Source organism: Lissotriton vulgaris, chromosome 5 (assembly GCF_964263255.1).
Source record: "Lissotriton vulgaris chromosome 5, aLisVul1.2, whole genome shotgun sequence".
Classification (NCBI taxonomy): Eukaryota; Metazoa; Chordata; class Amphibia; order Caudata; family Salamandridae; genus Lissotriton; species Lissotriton vulgaris.
In genome coordinates, this window is record NC_141693.1 from 1,849,461,957 (window position 1) to 1,849,485,927 (window position 23,971).

General features: G+C 46.9%; 1 protein-coding gene across 1 annotated transcript in view; it reads left to right on the forward strand.

The window, feature by feature from the left end:
* Nucleotides 1–23,971, forward strand: part of LASP1 (LIM and SH3 protein 1) — a 601,479-nt gene that overhangs the window by 189,183 nt on the left and 388,325 nt on the right. The window lies entirely within an intron of this gene.

A 23,971-nucleotide genomic window follows, 5' to 3' on the forward strand; every position in this document is an offset into this window, starting at 1 on the left:
AAGCCTGAACACATCATTCGATGAATACAAGCACAATGAATGTAAATAAAGTGTGCATTTTTAACCGAGAAACATTGCACATGTCACTATCTTTGAAAAGTGTCCATAAGAAAAATCCAGTGCCCACTACCAAGAGAAACCAGTTGTAGAAACTATGCGAAGGTTTGCACTATGCACTATTATGTTTTTAAAACAAATGCTTATAGATATTTTGCTTCAACTGTTTGTTTTGTTGCCTCTTCCTTCTTTTTTAAATTTTTTTAATTTAATTTTTTCACCATCAAGAAATATATTTATAAATAAGTTGAGATATACGAGCAAACATTCTCAATCATAAATGGAATAAATAATGAAACTAAAAGAAGCATTATACATATCTTTCATTGTCTAAGTGAACACAACAAATTACACATAATAAACATGAAACCCTAAGATCCCTAGTTCTAAGTACTACTTAGATTCATTTCGACTCGTTTTCCAATCCTTTATAGGTGCCCAGATCAGATTCCCTAACTTCCGAGCCGCTCATATAAACTTTTCCAGATTATACATAGCTAAGAGCAGTGAAAGCCATTGTTGAAAAGTGGGGGGTCCAGGATCCACCCAAGCGTATGAGATGCACATTCTTACTACAACCTTAGCTAAGAAAACCAACTCAAACTGTACCAATGCTGTTCCTTTCTTAGTGACACCTAGTAACATCAACTCAGCTGTGAATTTGCCAGGCACGAAGCAAACCTTTGAACTGTATCTGCATCTGCACTATGACAGCGGGGACATAGAACCCCTTCCGTACCACCTCATTGAGCAATCTTTGCGGGCGTGTAGTATAACGCAAAGATTGTTTTGTAATGTTGTGCTTGTAGTTCTGCTACTCTCAATACGGTGTGGCCAAGCTTGAGCGACTCCATAAACTTGTCCTCTGCAATATTCAGCTTCTGATGCCATTTCTCACCATACTCTGCTAAATCGTCTACCAGTTATTTCCCCAGCCCACTATAAATCTGGGTAATAGTACAGCCATCTGGATTTCTTATTGCCTCCATGACTGGATCTTTAGTGAAGCCCCCCCCTTCTTCCACGCGATGGAACTACGTACCTGGAGATATTTTTTAAAAATTCCTTCAATCAAGATTAAAAAGTTGAGCCTTCTCAAATGAAATTATACCTTCTGAATCAAACAAATCCCCCATCTTCCTCACCCCCAGTGCATCCCAACCCAGCATAACCCCATCATGAAATACCTCCAGGAGTCCAGGATTTCCAAACGGAGAAGTATACTAATTCATCCTTCCTAGCCCTAGGTTGTTCCGGACACTGGTCCAAACTACTACTGCTGCTGCACCGAGAGTTTTAAATGCAACTTTTTTTATAATAACTCGCTTCACAGAATCTCAAAAGCCAGTTAGGGGCCTCTCTCTCTAATAAAAGTTCCTATACATCCGGAGGAGCAGCTCTTCTCCACCTGTCCAAAACCTTCCCTCCCAATAGCCCTCAAAAGTATTGGATTGCTGTAGGCCCCTTTCCCTGGGTAAAGACATATATCTAAGGGTTCTTCTGGTCTTTCCCTGCACCCAGACAAATGTGTTAATCATTTTATCCATTTCCTTAAACCAATGGTTCTCAAACGCAAGGGGTATCATTCTAAATAAATGTAACATTTTTGGGAGGCGTATCATTTTAAGAATGTTACATCGTCCCACATTCGAGAGATGCAAATTATTGAGCCTTTCCAGATCTTTTTTTCTTTTTTGTATAACTGGAATGCGTTTTTTTCCACAACTTCACCCAATTATGAGGTTATCGAGGCCCCAAGATATGTTGCACATTCAGTCACCCATGCGTCTGACAAGGAAAGTTTGATTACTATTTGTGTCTTTTCCCCGTTAAGCTGATAGCCAGAAAACACCCCAAAGCATTTCGCCTTGTGTAGATTTCCTTTAAAGCCACCTGCGGATTCGCGGTTGTTTTCGCCAAGACCTCCGCATACCCTAAAATTTTAGTTTCTAGTCTGTTCAGTCGGATGGGGTGAATTTCCATGTTCGCCTCAATGTTCCTAATAAGGAGATCTATATAAACTGCAAATGGGAGGGTTGGAGCATGGACACCCCTGTCTCGTCCCCTGTGTGATGAAAATAAGTTCACTCTCTACACACATTTACCGGAGTCGGCCTGCGGAGTTCTATACAAGGTCTATATGGCCATTATACACCCCTTTCCTACCCCCACATTCTCGAGTACAACCCGTTGGTAATCCTGTGAGACCCTATTGAATGCATTATCCGCGTCAAGTGCCTTAGGGTCTCCAGTGACTGCAGTGCCATCATACATAGTAATTCTGCGAATATGCTCGGCCATTCCTCTGCCAGGGATGAACCCATGCTGTCGGGGTGATATCACTTTCCTAATAGTGATACTGAAACGATTTGCTAAAAGTTTTGAAAAAATCTTTCACTATTCATAAGACTAATGGGTCTATATGATCCGGCTTTGTTAAGGAGCTTACCTTTCTTTAAAGAGAACTATGCTAGCTTCTGCCTATAACTCCGGGGGTGCCTCCCCTTTCTGTGCCTGATGCATTACCTGTCTTGGATCATCCCCCAAAACTGGGAAAAAAACTTTATACAATTCTAATGGAATTTGGCTACGGTCCCACAGCCTTGCCCGAAGGGAGTTCCTTGAGGGCTTTTCAAATTTCATCATCTGTGAATGTAGATTCTAGGGCCTTTGAGTCCTCTTGTGAAAATATCTCACTAGTAAGCGATTCCAAATATTCCTTCATACATTTTATCTCCTTCTGTCATTTGTTCATAAGTTGAGCATAACTAGGATCTTGAAGCAGGGCTCTCTAAAATGTCCAATTACGTACTGGCATATTCACCATTATGCCTGTTATCTCCAAGACCAATGGACTGTGATCAGACATAGCCTGTGGGAATTTCTTAATGGTACAAGTTGTAAGGAGGACATGTGAGACCAAGAAATAATCCAATCGCGCTACAGCTTTGTGGTGCAGAGAAATATGTGCTACCCCCTCTTGTGGGTTAAGTTGTGCCCACGCATCAGTAAGCCCATTGTCCTGCAGAATTTGAATAAGGGCTCAATGTACTTTTTTTTTCCTGACCTATATATCTACTTGGATTCTCCTTCCATAGCCCTCCCTTCTACCATTTATATTTAGATCGCCACACACTATAATCGGTAGAGGCCACTTAACCAGTTCTGAGTTAAGAAAATCAAACACTTCGGGATCATCATCCGTAGATCCATAAATTGTAAAAAGTGTAAAATGAAATCCTTGCGAATGGCATTCAACAATTGCCCAGTGACCGAGTCCATCAGCTGAGCGAGTTTTAAATATGATCCTCCCCTTTTTGGCCAATATCACCACCCCCGCGTTCTAGTCCCCTGTGTGGTATGTGCTATCAATTGAAGCCCCAACTGCTCTAGAAGATTTTTCCTCGTCCCCTCAATGTGCATTTTCCTGCAAGCAGACTGTCCGCATCCTGAGTTGCTCCTTAACTCTCCGTCGTTTTCGCTGGGTCTTTCAGCCCGCAAATATTTATCGTTGCTATCCGCATGCTGAATATGTTTTTCTATTTCTATTTCAACTTATATAGTGCGTTATCACCCCAAGGTCTCTAAGCGCTTGTACAGGAGAAAGAGAAATCGCCTCTACAGAAACAGCTGGTGACTTTACAGCCCTCCCCATGCTTCCCGGAAAAGAATGGTTTTTAACATTCGACGGAAAGACAATAAGTTGGGCTCCTTGCGAAGATTCGTTGGTAATTTATTCCACGCTACAAGAAGTAAAGTGGAAAAAGCACGCCCTCCCACGGTGGATAGGCGAAAGCGTGGATTATTCAGGAGAGTGGCATCAGAGGACCGCAGCGCCCTACCCGGGACATAACTAGATAATCTAGTTTTGATGTAACTGGGCGCATTCCCGTAGAGTGCCTTGTGTGTGATACACAGTCCCTTAAACAGTGCCCTCTAACGGGAAGCCAATGCAACTGACGCAGGAGAGGTGAAGCTTGATTTTTCCTAGGCTTCTTAACCACTTCGATGCTCATGACGGAACGGTTCCGTCATGAGCGACGGTTGGCCTGTGCTCATGACGGAACCGTTCCGTCATGAGCCCGTTGGCTCATTAGAACCTTCAGCACCACGCGAAAATTCGCGCCGCGCTGAAGGTGTTAAAGACCAGTCTCGCTGAATCATTCATGACTGTCTGAAGCCTCTTAAGTTGTGCTTGGGCAGCCCTATGTACAGCGCATTGCCGTAGTCCAGTCTTCCCAAAATTATGGCTGACACCGCAGTTCTTAAAGTGGAGAACGACAATAGTTGGGCGATCTTGCGGAGCTGTTTCAATAGACCAACACACGTGCCTACCACACCCGACACATGTTTTTTCATGGACAGAGTGCCATCAATGTGGATACCTAGGCTTTTCACCACGGTTGCTGGCTCCGGCGTCCTGCCCAACTCCGTAGGCCAAAACCCGTCATTCCAGGGGCTGCCAGAGATGGCTATTGGCAGCACCTCTGTTTTGGCCGGGTTAATCTTTAGGGAGTTTGCAGACATCCAGTTTACTGTGTACCTTAGAATGTTCTGCAGCCTAGCTTGTGCACCTGGAGAATCCTCTATTTGAATAACAATCTGTGTGTCATCAGCGTAATTAAAAATTTGACACTCCATCTGATTGAGTGCTGAAATCAGTGGCTGCAGGTAGATGCTGAAGAGGAGCGTTGAGAGAGCCGAATCTTGTGGTACTCCACATTTGATGACCGCTGATGTAGATACTAGGTCGGACAGCTGCACCTTCTGCGATCTATCTTGCAGAAAGGAGGTAAGCCAACCTAGTTCTGGCCCCCCGATGCCCAAGTCTCTCACACGCGACAGCAATTGACTATGACACACTGTGTCAAAAGCCGCGGAGAGATCAAGTAGCACCAGGGCCCCCGGGATCTTCTCATCAGCTCTACACCTCAGTTCGTCCAAAATGGATACCATCACTAGCTCCGTACTATGGTATGCCCTGAAGCCTGCCTGATTATGCTCTAACAAATCATTGGCCTCCAGGTGTCTTGAAAGGTATGTCAGCACATGCTGTTCCAAAACCTTTGCTAAAAAAGGTAATTGGGAGATTGGCCTAAAATTCGTTAAGACCTTTGGGTCCGCCCCTGGCTTCTTGAGCAGCGGGATCAGCCGGGCTTCCTTAAGCATAACCGGTACTTGTCCAGTTTCCAAAGATTTTTTAAAAAGTAGAGAACATCTTCTAACCCTGGCATAGCTAAGTTAAAAACCCTCGGGGGCAGGGATCCACCTGAGAGCCAGATTTTACCCTCCCTACCAGACTAGCTAGCATCTCCTTTGTAATCAAGGGAAAAGTTTCTAAGGGATTATCAACTTTTGGAAGACGTGGAGTAACTTGTAGTGAACAATTTAAGACAGGGGTGTGAGATCTCTAACAGGAGGTCTTCAACGTTACTAATGAAAAAACAGGGTTTTTCCACCCTGTTCCATCAGTTTCCCTTCCTCGCCATCCCTTCTTGGTTTCCTTGTCAGTTTTTTGTTTATTTACCCCCAGCGCACCCCTCAGGTTGACTCTTCCGCTACCCCTGCCCCCCCACCATCCCCGTTCCACCGGGACTGATGCCCTCCCCCCTCCTACACTGAGACGAGCAGACCGTGGGTCTATTTGATGGAACCTGTGAGTCAGCCTCCCCTTGCTACCGTCTAGCAAAATTACCCCCCCCCTTTTTTTTAGATTTCCCTTTTTCTTTTAAGTGTTGCCCCTTTGTGAACTCTTATAGATGAATGTTGATTCCTGGTGCATTTCCCTTTAAATCAGTCCAGAAAACTCCCCTAGCTGCTTCAGGCTAACAGGCCAGAAAGGTGATGATAAATCACTGTCATTAAGTATTTAGTTAATCAATATATTCTATAGCGTGAATGTCTGATGTGAAGACTCTTAAAGTGTTCTTAAATATGATCTTCAGTCGAGCTAGGTTCATTAGTTAAACTTCTGCCCCTAAGGTTTGGCATGTTTGGATCAATTGCCTTAATCTCCAGCCCCTTTCCATCATAATGTGGCAAAATCTGTTCTTGAAAAGGACTGGTCTTCATATGTTCATCGAGCATTTGATTTAGGCTTTGCATATATTTCCTCCCGTAGTAGATAGATCCCAAAGTATATTAATATTGCGCTCAGCATGGCAGCACCTTCTCTCCCAGGTTGAGTTGCCTCTTTAGGCTCAAAGGGAACTGGTGAACCCTTTTCATTTCTGTTTCCCAATTCCAGTGCTGGAGTTAGGGAAAGGCTTCTTTCATTAGCTTCAGCATGTAGGCCGTATATCATTGTCCTTGGCGCCTTCTTTTATGCCTAGTATCTGTAGGTTATTACGCCTTTGCCAGTTCTCAATCTTCCATTTTCCATTGAAAATCAGCTAATTGAGCTGCTTGGGTCTCTGTTCCTGCCTGTGCTCTGGTCATATCATCTTCCAGTGTAACAGTTGTCTCCTCTGCCGTTGTCAGCCTTAAATTTGTCTGTGCAAGCTTTAGCAATTTTCCTTACAGCACCCTGGAGCTTCGCTGTTGCCAAACGATTTTTATTCCCATCCATACGGGTCTCTTCTTGAAATTGCTTAATGGATTCATAGATTAATTTCAAGGTGGGTTCTTAATCTTGTAGAGTTCCTGCATTGGTAATAGCTTCCTGCCCCGGAAGGTCTGGATAAACTTTTTGCATGGCAGAGTAATCCCATTTTAAGCCAGGGTTTAGATTTGACCTGGCTGTCTCATTAATCAGTTATTCTGTTGGTTGAGTCTGTTTTTTTAGAGAGCCTCTGCCTTCTTACCACTGTGCCTGGTCCCGCCTGTTGGCTGCTCAGACTTGAGCTGGACAGCTGAACATTACTTCCATCTTCTGAGTCAGAGGAGCTGATGTCAGAGCTATCGGTCAGAGAGAATAATTGATCACCGAGCTCCTGAGTGCCTTCGGACCCCTTCAGTCCAGTTGCCTCCTCAACTGATACACTTGTGTTTAAAGATGTACTAATAGGGGCTAAGTCCTGCGCCCGTGAGGGGTAAGTTGTGTCCGGATAGCCATCAGGGTTGACTAGGACAGGTTGCCCAGGCGCAGATAGTGGACTAAGTCTTTGATTATTGACATTTTCAGGTCTTGCAGTGGCAATTTCATTGTAATGTAAGACATACTTTTATAGCGCAAACTGTCACCCAAAGGGTATCCTGGAGCTTTGACTATAAACATCACACAGACAGGATCACACAGCCCTAGGGAAGAGATGGGACTTCAGCCCCTTTTTGAAAAGAGATAATTCATTCAAACTCCTCAAGCAAAGTGGGAGAAAATTCCAGAGTTTAGCAGCAGTAAAGCTAAAAGAGCGGCCGTCCATCCGTGTCCACTGGATTCGAGGAACTGCCACTAAATAAGCAGAAGAGGAACGTAAAAGTCTGGCTGCTGAGTACCATGAAAAAAGTTTCTGAAGTACAATAGGCCCCTGTCCATGGAGTGCCCTGATAACTATGTAGGAAGCCTTGAAGCAGATCCGCTGATGAATAGGCAGCCAATGGAGGTCTCTAAGTGCCAAAGATGATGAGGTTGAGCGCATCCGAGAGAGGGCCAACTTGGCTGCCTTATTCTGGATCCGCTGCAATTGCCTAATCGGGGAACTAGGGCCACCTAGAAGCAATTTATTGCAGTAATCCAGTCTACTGTGTATGATACTACGCACTACTACAGGTCTGGCTGATACAGGTAACATGGGGAGGATCTTACGCAGTATTCGTAGCAACAACATGCAGGTGCCAATAGTCTTGTTTACAAAGGCATCCAACTGTAGTTGTGGGCCAAAGATGACGCCGAGTTTGCGAGCAGCGTTCGCTGCTTCGACAATGACCAAGGTGGTTGGTGGCCAAAAGTCCACAGGCAAAGGGCGAGAAATTTCTATCCAGTGAGCAGTGCAGCACCTCTGTCTTCGATCCATTGAACTGGAGGGAATTATGTCTCAACCAGTCCGCTGTGGCTAGCATGCACCGATGAAAGGTCTCTGTCGAGACGGCATCCTTACCCTCAAAAGAGAAGATAAGCTGCGTGCCATCGGCATAATTTATTACAGAGATGCCGAAGGATTTAATCAGCCTAATCGGGGGGCAAAGATAAAGGTTAAAAAAATTGGGCTGATTGCTGACCCCTGGGGCACTCCTTGCTCCACCTTTCTGGAGCCGGACCTAAATAGAGGTAAGGCCACCACTTGATGCCTATTGTGAAGGTAAGAGACAAGCCAGTCCCGGGCCAAGCCAACTACCCCATTTTCTTCCAATCTACTGATTAGAGTTGAGTGGATTACCGTGTCGATCGCGGCCGACATGTCGAGCAACACCAAAAATGCTGCTTGACCACTGTCGACACGCGAACGAAGATCGTCCAGAACCACCACCACCACCACCACCACCACCACTGCAGATTCCGTACCGTGAGTTGGCCGGAAGCCGAACTGGGCTACATCTAAACGGGCATTGGTCTCTATAAAGCTAGACCGAGATTTGGTGACATATTTTTCCAAGATTTAAATTGGAAAGGGCAATAAAGAGATGGGCCTGTAATTCGCAGGACAGAAGGGGTCCAGTGTGGCTTTCTTTAGTAATGGAGATACCACTGCCAGTTTCCAGCATTCAGGAACCATGGCAGTGCTGAGAGACTGGCAGCAAATAGAATATATAGAGGAGGAAAAAGCTCCTCTTGAAACAGCTTCCAAAACTTGTGTGGCAACGGGTCCAAAGGAGAACCCGATGAGACACAGTTGGCCAAGATACAGAAATCCTCGTAGGAAGGGTGAAGCTGGACAGCTTTGGGTGTGCAATAACTTCCCTGGTGTCAGCTGGAGTCAAAATGGACAGGGGCTCGAAGGTGGACTGGGTGTAAGAGTACTAGAAGCAGAGAGACCACTCAAAATAGTGGTAATCTTGTCTTCAAAAGTAAAGGCCAGGGAATCTCATAATTCCTGCGAAGCAGGAATGCTATTAGTGGCACAGGCAGGGTTAGAGAGATTTATTAACAATTTTAAAAAGGGTTTGCGACTTGTTAGCTGCATGTGCCAATGTGTCCTCGAGGACACGTTGGATTTAGGCCCAGATATCTGTACTGGGGTGAATGTATGACATTGTTCTGCATTCTGTCCATCACCTGTGGTTTTTGCATTTGTCACCCCGAGTGGGATGGGTGTGCTCAGACGTGAGTCCCATGCACTCCACACCACTGGATTCAAGCAAGCCGGGTTGAAGACTGCTGGAATGCCAGAAACCGGTCCTCGGAAGCTTGTTTCCGGTCCAGGGAAGGCATGGCTTGGCAGTTCGGGCTGGACTGTTCCCATGAGGCACAGGGTCAGACTGATTTGCATATGGCCATGTCGGAACTGGGGTGGTGTGGAGTGCAAAAAAAGATGGATTTAGCCCCAGATCTCTGTACTGGGGTGAATATATGACATTGTTCTGCATTCTGTCCATCACCTGTGGTTTTTGCATTTATCCCTGAAAATAAAGTCCACACCTCCTCCTCTGCCACCCGCTCGGGGATTATGCCTGATCTTATAGCCAGTGGGGGCAGGCCAGCCCCAGCTCCACCCCACTGTCAGCTCTTGTCCAGGTCTCCGTGAGAATCAGCACATCCAAACCCTGAAAATCGATTAGGGGTGATATTTCCAAATGATGTTTACACAAGGACCTAACATTGAGCAAACCGCAGGATAACACCGTTGGACTATTGGTGGTTGCTAAAGACTGGCCGACCAAGCAAGATTGCTGGCCTACCTGAATACGTTCTTCCCTGGAGTAGACGTATCGAGCCAGAGCAGGATTGGCAGCAGGGCTGGCGCTGGTCGCGACCTGTGTGCGGACGGGCGCAGATGGGCTTGCCTCTGGCGAGCCCGCGGCGCGCATGCGCGCTTGGATGTTCTGCATTCTAAACACCGTGAGGCGCGAGAGTCCTACGAGTCAACCTCTGGACCCGCGACCAAGATGGCTCCTGAAAACTGGCACCTTCCTGGTTCCCACACCTAAGATGGCGGCCTAAATCCCACAAATGTGGGGTGAGAAACCTTTTAAAGTGCGGGTAAGAGCTAGGAGTGATTTTGCTCAGCAAAAGCGGCAAAAGTAAAAAATGCGGCACCGCTATACAGCAGCAGCGCGATTATGCAATGATGCTCCTTAAAAGAATAAAATGGTTGTCAGCTAAGAACAGGGGTTGCAGAGTGAGCGAGCGCGCTGCAGGTCAGGTACATCCACCTGCATTGTTGACTCGCTATCTAGCTGTCTTTGATTTACATCGGGGGTATTACCCCTGTACTATCATAGCTTGCTGCCTGAATCTTCCCTTCTCTGTAGGTCTCCCTCACCTCATAAGCATCCGTGATTAAAGGGGTAAATGCAGAAAAGAATTCAGTGATACTTTGGTGTTGCTGAGCCTGCACCTGTATTTGAGGCTGTGATGGAGTCTGTGGTGGTGGTTGCGACTGTAGCATGAACTCTGCTTGGCAGTCTTATTTTTTTGTTTAACCACTATGGTGCTTTTGAGTCTTCAGTTTGCCTTTCAGCTTCTTTAATCTCTCCCTTTTTGGAGCTATCCTGGGTTTGCTTGGACATCAGGGATATACTATAAGCCCACTGCCTTCCCTCCCTTAGACCGGTGTGCTGTGATACTGGTGTTTGCCTCTGCACTAGCACTTGCCTGCCTTTCAGGAGCCTTCAAGCGTGCCGCATGACTTGGTTTGGGAGGCATCCTCGGGTCTGATTTTCCTTTGGTGCGACCCCATGCTGTCAGCCACCCGGTCCAATCAGATGCTCCGGACCCTCCTTTCCTGCAGTCCGAGGCAGCCACCGACTCGAGCCGCAGCGCTCTCTGCGTCCTCCTGCCAAGATCACTCTCACCGCTGCCACGAGAGACTGCAAAACATCCACAGTGCGATCCTCCACCCGGGGAGCCTTTGAAGCAAACATATGTTTTAGTAAGGGTTTGTGAGGCCATATAATCAATCTGCTTTATTGGAAAGCAAAGGGCGACCAGCGCAGCAGTCTGTCAGGCGCCATCTTGTCCGTTTTGTTGCTTCCATGTCATTTTTGTTTGTCACATTTGTTTTTTCTTGTATGGTATTTGGGGTTTGAATGTGTTATGTGCCAAACAGCTCAGTAACACCGCCTATCTCCATATGCAGGGTTCCCACAGATCTAGCGGCATACGATTGTTTGTTTCACACCAATTCTTTGCATAGAGTTAGTGCAGTTGGTGAACGATAACAGAAATTAAATAAAATGCATGCACGACATGACAGTGCGTCCTTGGATATACTGTTGCTGTCTTTCTTAAGACTGGGACTGCTATCCATGGTGCCCAATTACACTTCACGCAGTTCCACGCTATCCCACACAATTCCATGCCACACTGTTCTACTGCGCACTGCACAAGTCCACTCCACGCCACACTATTCTGCTTCGCTCTATACAATTCCACTCCACATAATTCCACACCACACAATTCAATTCCACACCACTACTACAAAGCCAATAGATCTCACATAGGTGAGACCAGTTGGCTTTGCTAATGCCCGTTTCCCCAGCTGCTGCTTGACTCTTCGACCCACCACTTCTCAATGTTGCTGTCCCCACCCCATCACCCTTGCTTTCCCATATCCCCACCTCCTTTCCCTGTCTTTGCTTTCCCGTTCCGCCTGCCCTGTCCCATCCGGGGAATAAAGTGCTATGACGTGGCACCAGGGCTGTCTGTTACAGAGCTTTTTGACTAAGTATACTTTTAGCCATGCTGCTGTACATGAGAAAATGGCATTGCCAAAGCCAATAGCTCTCGCCTAGACAAGAACTATTGACTTTGCCAATGCTTGTTATACCTTGCTCTCAGTAGTGTTTTGTTTGGGAAAGACTTCAAGTCCTGGCACTGAGTGTCTATGGATACTGAAGCGTGCACACACTGAATTTGATCCGTGGGCGTTGGGTGCCGAGGTAGTCTGTCTGTGGTTCCGCAGGCAGAGCTTTGGTCTTTAAAGTTGGTTTTCTTTTGAACAGATCCACTGTCCATGGGAGATCAGGAGTTTTTATGGACGGCAAGCAGTTCTCCTAGGGTTATGGAGGTTGCTGGTCCATGGCACGAGTCGTGGGAGCTGCCAAGTTTGCAGACAGGATGGCAGGGCTAGGACCAAGACAGTAGCTGGAGCTTCTTCTCGTTCAGGGATTGGCTGCTCTTTGTCTTTTTCTTCGTAGGTCATCAGTAAACTGAGGATTAATGTTCAGGGTGCCTCTAAATACTAATTGTAGGGGTGTTACAGGGATCAGAAGGTAGTAGCCCATTGGGCTACTTACATTTGGAGTGCCTATAGCTTTTGTATGTCCACTCCCTCTGGGGAGGGGGCATATTCCTGACCCTATTGGCTAGAGTCCTCAAACAATATGGAGGATTGTGAAGGAATGGGGTCACGTCACATCACATCAGCTCAGGGCACCTTAAAGGTGGGCCAGGCTGAGAGGGGAGACACACCTCTTGCTTACTAATTTTCCTGCCAACCTTGCCACCGAAAATGTGGCTTGGTCAGCAGGGCGGGCATCTCCACTAACTGGAGAGGCCCTGGTCAGCATAACAATGGATGGGAAGCCTTTGAGGCTCACTGCTTTTCTATGCTGTTCCTGATTGGGGGTAGGTGTGAAGCACCCTGACCCAAAGCAGACTGTTTCTGACCCACAAGAGTAAAACGCTCCCACCTCAGGTGATCAAAGATGTCTAGAGGTGGCAGGCTTGTGGGGACCAGTCTGGGGTAAACTAGCGAGTTGGTAGGATTTCAGGTGGCCTCTGGGTGCATTTCTTAATAAATCCAACACTGGCATCAATGTGGGTTTATTAATCTGAGCTGCTTGGTACCAAACATCTTGGAATTTGGTGATGCCATCATGGATCTGTTGAACTCATGGTGACTAGCTCCCAACCCATGTGCTCGATATGGTTTCACTGTGCACTTATGTCTAAGAATGTACGTGGACACTATAGGGTCATATCTGCTAATGCAGTTATGCCCTCACATGAGGTATAGTGCGCCCTGGCTTAGGGCTGTAAAGCATACTGTAAGGGTGACTTACCTATGCTTCTTCCAGTGCTTGTAGGCCTGGCACACAGGGATGTGTGCCAGGTCAAGTCTTCACTTTTTTCTGCACCAAAACATGCAGGCTGCTGTGGCAGTATGCCTGTGTTTAGTGAGTAGTCTTAGAGTGGTATAATAAATGCTGCAGCCCTTAGAGACCCTCTCTGGTCACAAGAGTCTTGGTACCACTGAGCCCTTTTACAGGGGACTTATATGTGAGCCAGAGGTGTGCCAATTGTGGAAACAAAGGTACAGTTTTAAGAAAGAACACAGGCACCGGGACCCTGGTTAGCAGGAACCCAGTGCACACTCAAAGATGCATCAGTCAGGCAAACAACGGGGGGGTGTAACCATGCCAAAAGGGGTACTTTCCTAAAGTGGCGCTATGGCTCAGTGACCGGGGTAGCTTTGCAAGCTATGTCTGGTGAGAGGCGATGCCATGCTTCCTCCCAATCACTGAGCCATACCTACCTTTCCCAGGAGCATCTGTAAACCAGTGGCTTGCAAATTGCACATAATCACACAAAAGGAGTAGCCCAACTAACTAACTAAGTTTGAGAAGGTTCCCCAGTGTTTCTGAGCAGGAGTCCACCATGGGCTGACCCCTGATGGACTTCACGTCGATACCTGCAGCCTCTGCACGATGACCGCCCACTCCCCCAGCTGCGACCTGCACCGGTAAGCTGTTTCTGGACGCCAAAGGACACCCGTTAACCCAGAGCCCCTGGGGCTTGGGAAGATCAAAAGATGGTGTCCCTGCGCTATAGCACATCCCGACTTTCCTGTGCAGCTGAAGGTCTCCTTCGATCGGTCTCCTAGCCTAAGCCTGCAGCCTTTTTCCAACTTCAAGATACCCCATTTGTTTGCATGCACCCGATGCTATGTTGGCACTCTGCACCTGGTCGCCCCTATGCTGCTGGAGGTGTACGTTTGGTGCTGGCTTGTGGCCCCTGTGCTTACCTGACCCCTTGGAGACTTGGTTACCAAACAATGTTGCTTAACTGTATGTATTACCACTTAAATTGTCCCATTTCTCCACCGTATCACATTGGCACCAGATACAGAGTTTGACCTCTGCACCCGGCCGCCCCAGTGTTGCTGGTGGGGCAGTTTAGTCTGAACCTTATGTAGTTTTTTTAACCAGAAACTCAATATCTTAAATCGTTTACTTAATGTGCATATTGCTGATTGTGTTTACTCCCATAGGAGAACATTGTATTTTTGAAAAATGCACTGTCCACTTTTTACATTGAAAAGCATTGATATTGCAACAAAGTATCTTTGGTTCTATAAAATAAACTAAAAGTATTATTTTTACAAACCATTGGTGTTGGAGTCAGTCATTGAGTGTGTTTTTATTTATTGCCTGTGTGTGTACAACAATGAAACGTCAGGGGATATTATAATAATAATAACCCACATTTGTAAAGCGTGAACAATCACCCGTAAGGGTCTCTAGGCGCTGGGGGCCGTCGGGAAGATTAGGCAAGCTATTGCCCAGAGTCACATGGTGCTGGGCTAACCTGCCGCCGGAGCCGTGGATCTAACCGTGATCCCCAGATTCCAGCGTCAGTCGCTCTCGCCCTGGCCGTGGCGCCACAGCTATAAAAGGTAGCCTTCAGTGCGTAGAGACACCTGGGGAGGACCACCATTTTAACAATTGCGGCTCTGCCCGTTATGAGACAAGGAGATCGTATCAAAAACAGATCGAACTCTCCAACACTCCACCAAAATTGAGGTCCAGAAAGGTTTGTTCTGTATAGGCCAGTCGGACGCCTAGTTAATGCATCCCCATGGGAGCCCCAGTTGTTGAAGTCCCACTATTGGAATACCAGTTAATCGTTCGCATCGCGAGGAGATGAGACGTTGCAATGTTAACATACAGACCTGAGGCCTCTCCAAACCACTTTAGGACATTGAGAAGTATGGGTACGGAATGGTCTGGGCTCCATAAAAACACCAATGTGTTGTCTGCATACAAGGAGATGACGTGTGACTTCCACCAGCTACCACCCCCAGGTTACAAGTACCTGTCTTTTCAAGACTGCCATAGACTCCATGGCCAGTGCAAATAGGGGTGGTGACAGAGGACAACCCTGGCGTGTGCTTCCTTATAAGGGGCATTTGCTGGAGACTATCCTACCCTTGTATATACCCTGGCTCCTGGATCTGTACAAAGTATATTGATCCAGGCCAAATACCCAGGGCCTGGCCCTGCTCTAATCAGTATCCCCCATAGATATTTCCAGCTCACTGAATCAAACGCCTGCTCGGTGTCTAAAAAAAAGCGAAAGCATATTCTCCAGGCATATTCTACATTTGCCCAATTTGTACCATGTTATATGTGTGACAGACTCCAAAGATTATGCATAGTACTATGCTGTGGTATGAAACCACATTGGCCCTCCTGGATTAAGGATTGGAGGTGCTGTAGCAATTGAGCCGCAAATGATTTTTAAATCTATATTTTAAATTGAGATCGGCCTGTACGAGAAGGCATCTAGTGGGTCCTTTCCTAGTTTTGGAGATCAGTATTACAAGGGCTTCTTGCAGAAAGTCTGGTCAGTCCTATCTGGAGAGCTTCCTGGTAAATCTCCAGTAGTCCCTCTGCGATCGGGGCCTTAGCATTCTGGTAAAATTCAGCTAGGAGGCAGTTGCTTTCCGTAAATTTCGCAGTGCTCAACCTTTTAATGGTGACCAGGATCTCTTCACCAGTAATGGGTTCCTCTAATGTTGCATTATCCGTTAATGACTGGTAGGTCCATGTCCTCCAGGAAGTCCACCCCATGATCATCTGTTATGTTATGTTAATAATGATTTATTAAGTGCACTGACACCAAATGGTTTCCTGGCGCTATCGAAAGACAGAGGGCGTGACCAGGGTTTTAAAGCGTGCGGGATTGTTAGTATGCTTGTTGATGAAGCCAGGTCTTTAGTGATTTCCTAAATGATATAAGATCCGGGCAAAATCTGATCTCGAGAGGGAAGGCATTCCACAAACGTGGGGCCAACATTCTGAATCTGCAGCCGCCAGAGCGCTTGCGTTTAAAAGATGGTGTCAGTAAGAGGCCTTGGTGGGCTGAGCGCAGATTAAGGGACGGGACATGCTTCGTGATAAGTTTTTCGATAAATTTGGGGCTTTTGCAGAGTTTTTCGATACATTTGGGGCTTTTGCAGAGTTTTTCGATTAATTTGGTGCTTTTGCAGTGTAACGCTTTAAATATCATGCAACCCGTTTTGAAGATGCAGCGCTGAGCTACAGGGAGCCAGTGGAGTTTCATCAGGAGAGGGGTGGCTGATTGCCATCTGGGCTGATTCAGAATCAATCTGGCTGCGTAATTTTGTACCATCTGAAGAAGTTTCAGAAGGTACTGAGGTAAGCCCAGATAAATAGCATTCGTGTAATCTAGATTGGAGATCACGGTGGCGATCACCACCTGTGTCAAGGCCTCTGGAGTAAGGAGGTGCCTGACCTTCCGAATTTTCCTAAGTTGGAAGAAACACTTGGAGACCACCTGTCCCACTTGGGTTTTAAGTGATAGATCACTGTTCAAGGTGACTCCAAGTGTCTTTGCTGAAGAGGAAGGAGTCGGTGCTTGACCCATGTCTGGCGGCCAGTAGTGCGAGCCCCGACACTGTCACCTGTGAGGACCAGCTCGGTCTTTCCTGGGTTCAACTTCAAGTGATTTTGATCCATCCAATCTTGGATGTACCTCATGGTTGATTGAAATATGGAAATGGACGATTCAGAACTGTTTACTGTAAAGAGCAGTTGCAGGTCGTCTGCATAGTTGAGCACCGTCACCGGTTTATCTTTGAGCCTGGATTAGGGGAAAGATATAGAGATTAAACAAGTGGGGTGACAGGGCGGAGCCCTGGGGTACGCCGCACGTGATGGTCTGTTTGGTGCCGGCTAAATCTCCCAGGTGGACTGCCTGAGATCGGTCCTCCACCCCTCTATTCCGGTGCACCAGAACCAACTCCATTACTCTTAATATTTCAACAAGCGGGCCAACAGTGCTCCCATTTTGTCCCCCTTTGTGTGTAACTGCTGGCAGTAAGCTGTGTGGGTTTCCCCAGCCTACACTAGTTGTCCAGTAGGTCTATACGGTTTTGTCTAAAAGGAGTATGGAGCTCCTTTACTGTAAAGGAGTGGGAGCTCCTTTTATAGTTTGGCTAAACGGGACTCACGATTTCCTAGGTCTTCCAGTTTTTTAGCGCCGTAGGTTTTGAGGCATATCCCTTCTAATGACCACTTTCATTACTTCCCATTCGAGGGCTCTGCTCGTCGTACTTCCACTATTTAGCGAAAACTCAGGGATAATCAATCCTGCACCTCTGCCTCGTAAGGGGGGTCTGTAAGGGCTTCAGTCCTAAGACGCCAAAGTGGAATTGCTGGGCGGGCTCACTGTTTGTCCAGGCTCAGCAATACTGGGGAATGATCAGACAGGTAACCGGACAGATAGATGTTTTTCACATCCTGTGCCAGTCTGGACCACAGAAGAGCGAAATCTAATCTACCATATGTCCTGGCCACAGGAGTATAACATGAATACAGGTTAGAATGAGGATGCCTTTCCCTCCAAGCACCAAGCCACCAGGTCACGTATCATATCGGTAAGTATCTTTGTCATTTGTGGCTTGGTGTGAGGTTTTGGTGGCGTTCAATCAAGTAACCCGCTAAGAACACATCCTCTGCCAGAATCTGTTCAGATGCCACATACGGTGTTATGGCCGTCGTCACAGCCGGATAATAGACTGGGCAAGCAGAATTAGGTTTGTAAATATTCACCAGACACATCTTCTGCCCATCTAGGGTAACCAACAAAATTACATAGCGTCCATCCGGATCATTTAAGTGTCTCTTATGGCAGAAGGGAACCCTGGAGACCGCCCATATCGGGATCCCGCGGTCATTGCCTGAGTATGAGGTGGTGTGAATTTGCTCCATCACCCCAGACCTACTTTTCTTGCACAAAAGCAATAGAAACATGGTAATGTTTCATATAGGCATGCCCCCTCCAACGTTTTTCCAAATTGGCCAGGCTTTTCTAATTCCATTACATATATTTTAACACGTCGCAATCGTCTGGCAAAACCAGGCCCCAACATCATTCATACCTCAAAACCAAGTCAGTGGACGGCACTCCTAGAGGACACCACATCAGGAGATACCACAGCATCAAAACATGAGAGCATTGAGTAAATCCCTGAACCGGCGTAACATTGCAAATAGATTTCCCTTCCAACTCTCTGCACCCCTTAGGCAGTAGCACCAACTAGTCCTGTCCAGAACGAGGCATGTCATAAACTTCCATGGCCGCACTGTGCACAGAAGAATAAACAGTTTAAATTAAATAACATAAGAAAAGCGAAAACCTTCCATTTAAAGCCTTGATAGAGACCAAAGCCAGTGGGCGCCATGAGGCGAGGCAATTGAGTGCTCCGATCCCTGTTTTGCCCCCACTGTTCCTGCCAATTGAAGAAGTATTTCAAATGTAGTAAAACCACACCCAATTACACAGTTTTTGTCCACGCTCCAACTTGCTAAGAAACCTCAAGAGAAAGAAAGGAGCAGTAAGCCACATGAGACAAAAATCATCTGATGGCTCCCCACCCCCACCCATCAATGTGATGTTCCAGGGATGTCCAGGTAACAGGAATCTCTCCTCCCTCTGAGCACAGGGCCTGGACCAGTGCTTGTGGTGCAGTCTGGTCGATCACAGAATGTCACAAATGCCCATCAGGAGGGACCCTCAATGGTGCTATCACTGCCTGTACCCAGGTCACTCCAACACAGGAACCGTTCACCTGAGCTCTGCACACCACCCCATCCATGAGGGTGCCATCCAAGCAGACCAGAATCTTTCCTGTCATGTTGGGGGCGTCCCCTTCTGTTGCTCACACCTTCCACTTTGCTTAAAAAATGGAATGTTGTTTTAGATTCTTGCCAGACTTATTTCTCTGTGCAGTTTCCTACCTGGAACACCAGATAGCATGTCGAGCCACTCGCAAGCCTCCTCCTATGTGAAAATGACCTCCCCTTATACATCATTCTTAGTATGCGTGAAACATCAAACTGTAGCATAGATTGAGGTCGCAGGAGCGTTTCTTGACTACTGTAAATGATTTTTTGATTTTCTACCTTTTGGGTGTAGTCTGGGAAGATGTAAATTGGGTGTCCCTTGAAATGCAGAGGGCCATGGGCACAGATCTGATGTAATATGGCGTTTGGATCCCTAAAATTGAAAATATGTGCTATAAGGGCTCTCAGCGGCTTGCCCGGCAGGGGCACCAATGCTCGGTGAGCTCGGTCTATGGTAAAGAATTTGGATAGCCTTTGAGGGAGCAGGGTGGTGGTAATCCAGTCCTCCAAAAGCAGCTCTGCGGAAAGACCTTCTACCATTTTTGGAAAACCAACAAATCTGAGATTATTACTCCATGATCGGCCCTTCATCTTATATGCGTTCCATGTGCACTGTGAGTTTTTGTAATGAGCACAGTCTCTTGCAGCACAGACTTTTCCCGTTGTAGCGTACTCACATTATCCTCTGATGGTGACTCGGTCAGCTACTTTGCAAAGATCTATACGGAGTAGATTGACATCACTGGCCACCGCGTCCATCTTGGCTAGTTCAGCATGAGAACCATTAACCTGTTCTGTGCTCACGTCGGCCAACAGCCATCGCAAGCACTACCTCGCTGGTGCTGCGCACTTCTGTTGGCCGACGCAGCCCCGCCCACTGATTAGAGCTCCCGCACCGCGGTGGAAGTTGCGCCACGGTCAAGGAGTTAATGGGCTCCATGACCTTAGACAGCGATTGAGTTTGTTCAGGAGGGTTGAGTGTGGAGACCAGACTCTGCACCCCCAGGCATTCAGTCCTTGAAAAGGTCACCCGACAGGACCGGGTCGGTGTAGGTGATTATTTTATTAGACTGGGCAGGGGGCATTGTTTTGTCTTTTACCATAACTACACTCCTGAGGCCAGAGAGGTCTCCACGCCAGCCTGCGTGTACCCCATTAGACCCCCGCAGAGTCAGCTGCCCCTCCAATGAGTTAGGCTGCAGAATGTCTCAAGTTCATGGGAGGGATGTTGAGGACCAGTCAGTCTGTGGCGTTTTGGATGTTCTGTAGTTTCTTGAGCTGTTTCTGTGTGACGCCAACTTACAGTCTATGCCATCGTCACCCAGAAACAGCTCAAGAAACTACAGAACGTCCAAAACGCTGCATCCAGCCTGGTCCTCGCCATCCCCTGCCGCAGCCACATCACGCAGTGGCACATTTCACAAAGTTGGCACTGGATAAGGACCCCATTGACTCACACTACATAAGAGACGATGGAAGTGGCTGGAGGCCCCCAGAAAGGACACCTGGCTCTCCATAAATTTCCCACTGCCGAGCAAGCTACTACTAACTTTGGGATAGCATTATTCCAATCTGCTTTTGCATTACCACTCTTTGCATGGCGAGCTAGTTGGTGGCTCCATCCAAGACACGGATACTCAGTTCATGCACACAAGAAAGGGACACGTGGCAGTGGGACACTTGGAATGCGAGTCTACTGAAATTTAATACAGACCAAACCAGGAAAAAGGGATGGGTGCCCATGGTATGCGTTTCAGACCTAGGTTGCTGCCCGATGTGCTTTTCGAAGTTATTTGGCCCATCTCTCAGTGAGATAAGGCACCCGACTTGTGCACGATGACCGATCCCTGCTGAGCAAATTCCAGTTTGTGGCGGTCACTTTAGCGAAAGCTGGGTTACTAGCTGTGCAGTTGAGCATGCGCTCCTTCAGAGTAGGGACAGCGGCCCAAGGTAGTTTGCAAGAGCAGGGAACCATGGCGATAGGGTTGTGGCGGTCAGGGACATATAGATCCTACATGAGGCTGCACCTCCAGGAGGCACGTGCTGACCAGCTCCCCTCCCAAGTCACCTACCGAGTCACCTACCGAAACCAGGCTGACCGAGATTCATTATTGCCGCGACAGGTGATGACCGGTGGTCGGTAGGATTAAGTGAATTGCCGCTGTGATGAAACTCTGTCACACTTACTGTTAGTGTGTCGCTCTTGGTATGCTATGTCTGCTACTCGTTGTAATTGTAGGGCAGGATTTGCGTGTAATTTGAAAGGACCAGTCCCCCCAAAAAAAAAACATTTTCCATTTGGTGTCGTACGCACACCATCAACAATTCTTTCAGTTTGCAACGTGAGCCCCTTAGAGTTGTTAGAATGATCGAGTTTTGATCAGCCTTTGCCTGATGTGTGGTAAGGAATACAGCAAGACTACAACTTTTTTGAAAGAAAAAAAGAAAGCATTATAAGCACTTTTGTTAACCTTCCTGCGTCGTATTTAAAAAAAATATCTTTTATAGCATTTTTTAAATAACTTTAGCCATTCTGCACAGCAGCCGCGCTGCTCCACAACATGGCTAAAAGAGTTGGATAAGCAAATAGCTCTCGCATAGGCGAGACCAGTTGGCTTTGGCACTGCATGTTTGAAGGTGGCATGACATGTCAGGTGGGCGGGACGGAGTTCCAAATTCTTCTCACAGAGAATATTTGGCACATGGCCTCAAGAAATTGCCCTTATTTATTCTGCCTTCGTCTGAGTGCCTTCTGACCGGCTTGTCCTTATAAGGTTAGTGTACTCGTTTCAATTGTCTAATACCCAGTACTTGCTTGCTGCGTGGCTGCTGTCTGGGAGTTCCCCCGAGACCCTCTTTTGGCTAAAGGGGAGTTTAGTCTCCAGCCCATCCAGTTCTTGGCCGCTCATTGAAATTATCCCAAGGGTTACAAAATAATTGGGCTCCTTGCCCTTTCCTGGTTTAGTTATGCGACCCTCTACGCTTTGGCCTTTGCGGAACTGGAGATCTGTGACCCTTTGGAGTTCCCTTGCACTCCAAACCAGAGAGGAGGGCGGGATCTTCTCTGCCAGTGAAAGGGAAGTGAATAATGGCTGGAAATTCCAGGAATTCTTCAGTGCAGAGCTCACTGTGACTGTGGTTCCCAGCAGCCTGACTGGGCTCTGCCCACATCCGCCTCTCCTTTTTTGCAAATTTTAACCCCTTTTCCGCTGCTAAAAATGTATCGAACATGTTTGTTGAGAAAGCTGTCGAGTGGTGAGAGGGCTGCCAACTAGGCATGGGACGATGAGAGAGAGCCCGGAGTCTTGTGGAGGAGTGTTTGGTGCCTGAAGGGGGATAGTGGAAATCATGTAACCGTGTTAAAACACAGCAGCCGTGCCCATCCGCTTACCCCACAACCACTAGAAAGAAGCATGGACATAGCCAATAGGTCTCGCCTTTGGGACCTTAAAAGTGTTTAGCCATGCACCATATTATCCATTATAATAGGGTTCGCATTTGTGAGAGTTAGAGCTATTGGGGCTGTAAATGACAATTTTTTACCCATTTGTTTTGGTTTGCAGTGGATGTATGTGGTGTGGAGTCGAAATATGTGGGTTGGATTCAAATTGTTAGTTGTGGAATTGTGTGTGGTGGAATTCTGTGGCGTTGAGCTGATTTGTGTAGTGGAATTATGTGGATAATTACGTGGTATTGAGTTTACCGTAAATTTGCGGGGTGAGGTTGTGTTATGGAGTGAAATTCTGTGGGATATTTTGTGTTGTAGAGTGGTATATAATGGAGTTTAAATATGTGTTGTGCTGTTGAATTTTGTGGCATGATGTGCAAGTCTGGTCCGGATTGGCTGTATGTGGTGTGTAATTAGGCAGAGTTGAATTGTGTGGTTTGAATGGAAATGTGTGGAGTTGAATTATGTCTAGCACAACACTAGAGGCAGAATGTGCACAACATGTGAATCAACGACGTAAGATGCAAACAGATTGTTTCAGGCAAGTAATGTTTCACTTTGGCACCCACATGTTACTGAAACAAGACTTTCACTTCACAGGCTGCACTTGTGTACAATGTATGTAATGTGCCATGTGTACAAAGTGTATTTAAGGTGTTGCTGACATTTGAAATTTAAGATTTGTTTGGAAATCTTGCCTGAATGCAAGTGCTTTTCACGTTTTCACAACGAACATAGGAATGATTTGGTGTACAGTCTGACCTGTTTGGTGTACTCCTGTGAGATGAGATGTAAATATAATGGCTCATTTGTCACCTCTTGGGTCATTTGAGCCTGTTACATGTGGAAAGTGTGCGATTGAAACACATCGCTTGTCTGACATCTGCAATAACTGGCAGTCCTCAGAGACCAGGGGAGGCTTTTCTGTTATGGCGGAGAAGGTTCACCACACTGAAAAATAAAAAGATAATAAAAACCACTATCATTTTGTTTCATTACTGCAAGCCGAGGTTAGGGCGGGGGCCATCCTGCGAGCGTCATGCTTTAAACAGGAGTGATGGGCACTTGTTAGTGGGCATGTCAGTTTGGATAGCCGTCTAAGTCCGACCAAACAGACATTCGCATTCCTGTTTCTCCAACCCAGCTGTGTTGCCACAGCTGGGCTGGAGAAAAGCCCCAGACTCCCTGAGCCTGAACGAGCATCCAGTCAGCCCGCTCAGGCCAATCCTGGCACTGATCTCATGATGGTAGAGCCTTATGAAATGACTTGAATTCAAAGTATGAGTGGATATAAAGACTGGTAATGTCTAGCCAGGTTTTCACGTTTCAGAGCAGTCTGCTGTAGCATGACAAAAAAAAGCTAATAAACTAAGTTACTAACCATCCCCTTATAAATGAACCAAGCATTGGCATAGCCAATGGGTCTCTCCTTTGGGACCTTGTAAGTATTTGGCCATGCAGCACATTTTCCTGGGAGACTTAATTTTACACCACTGT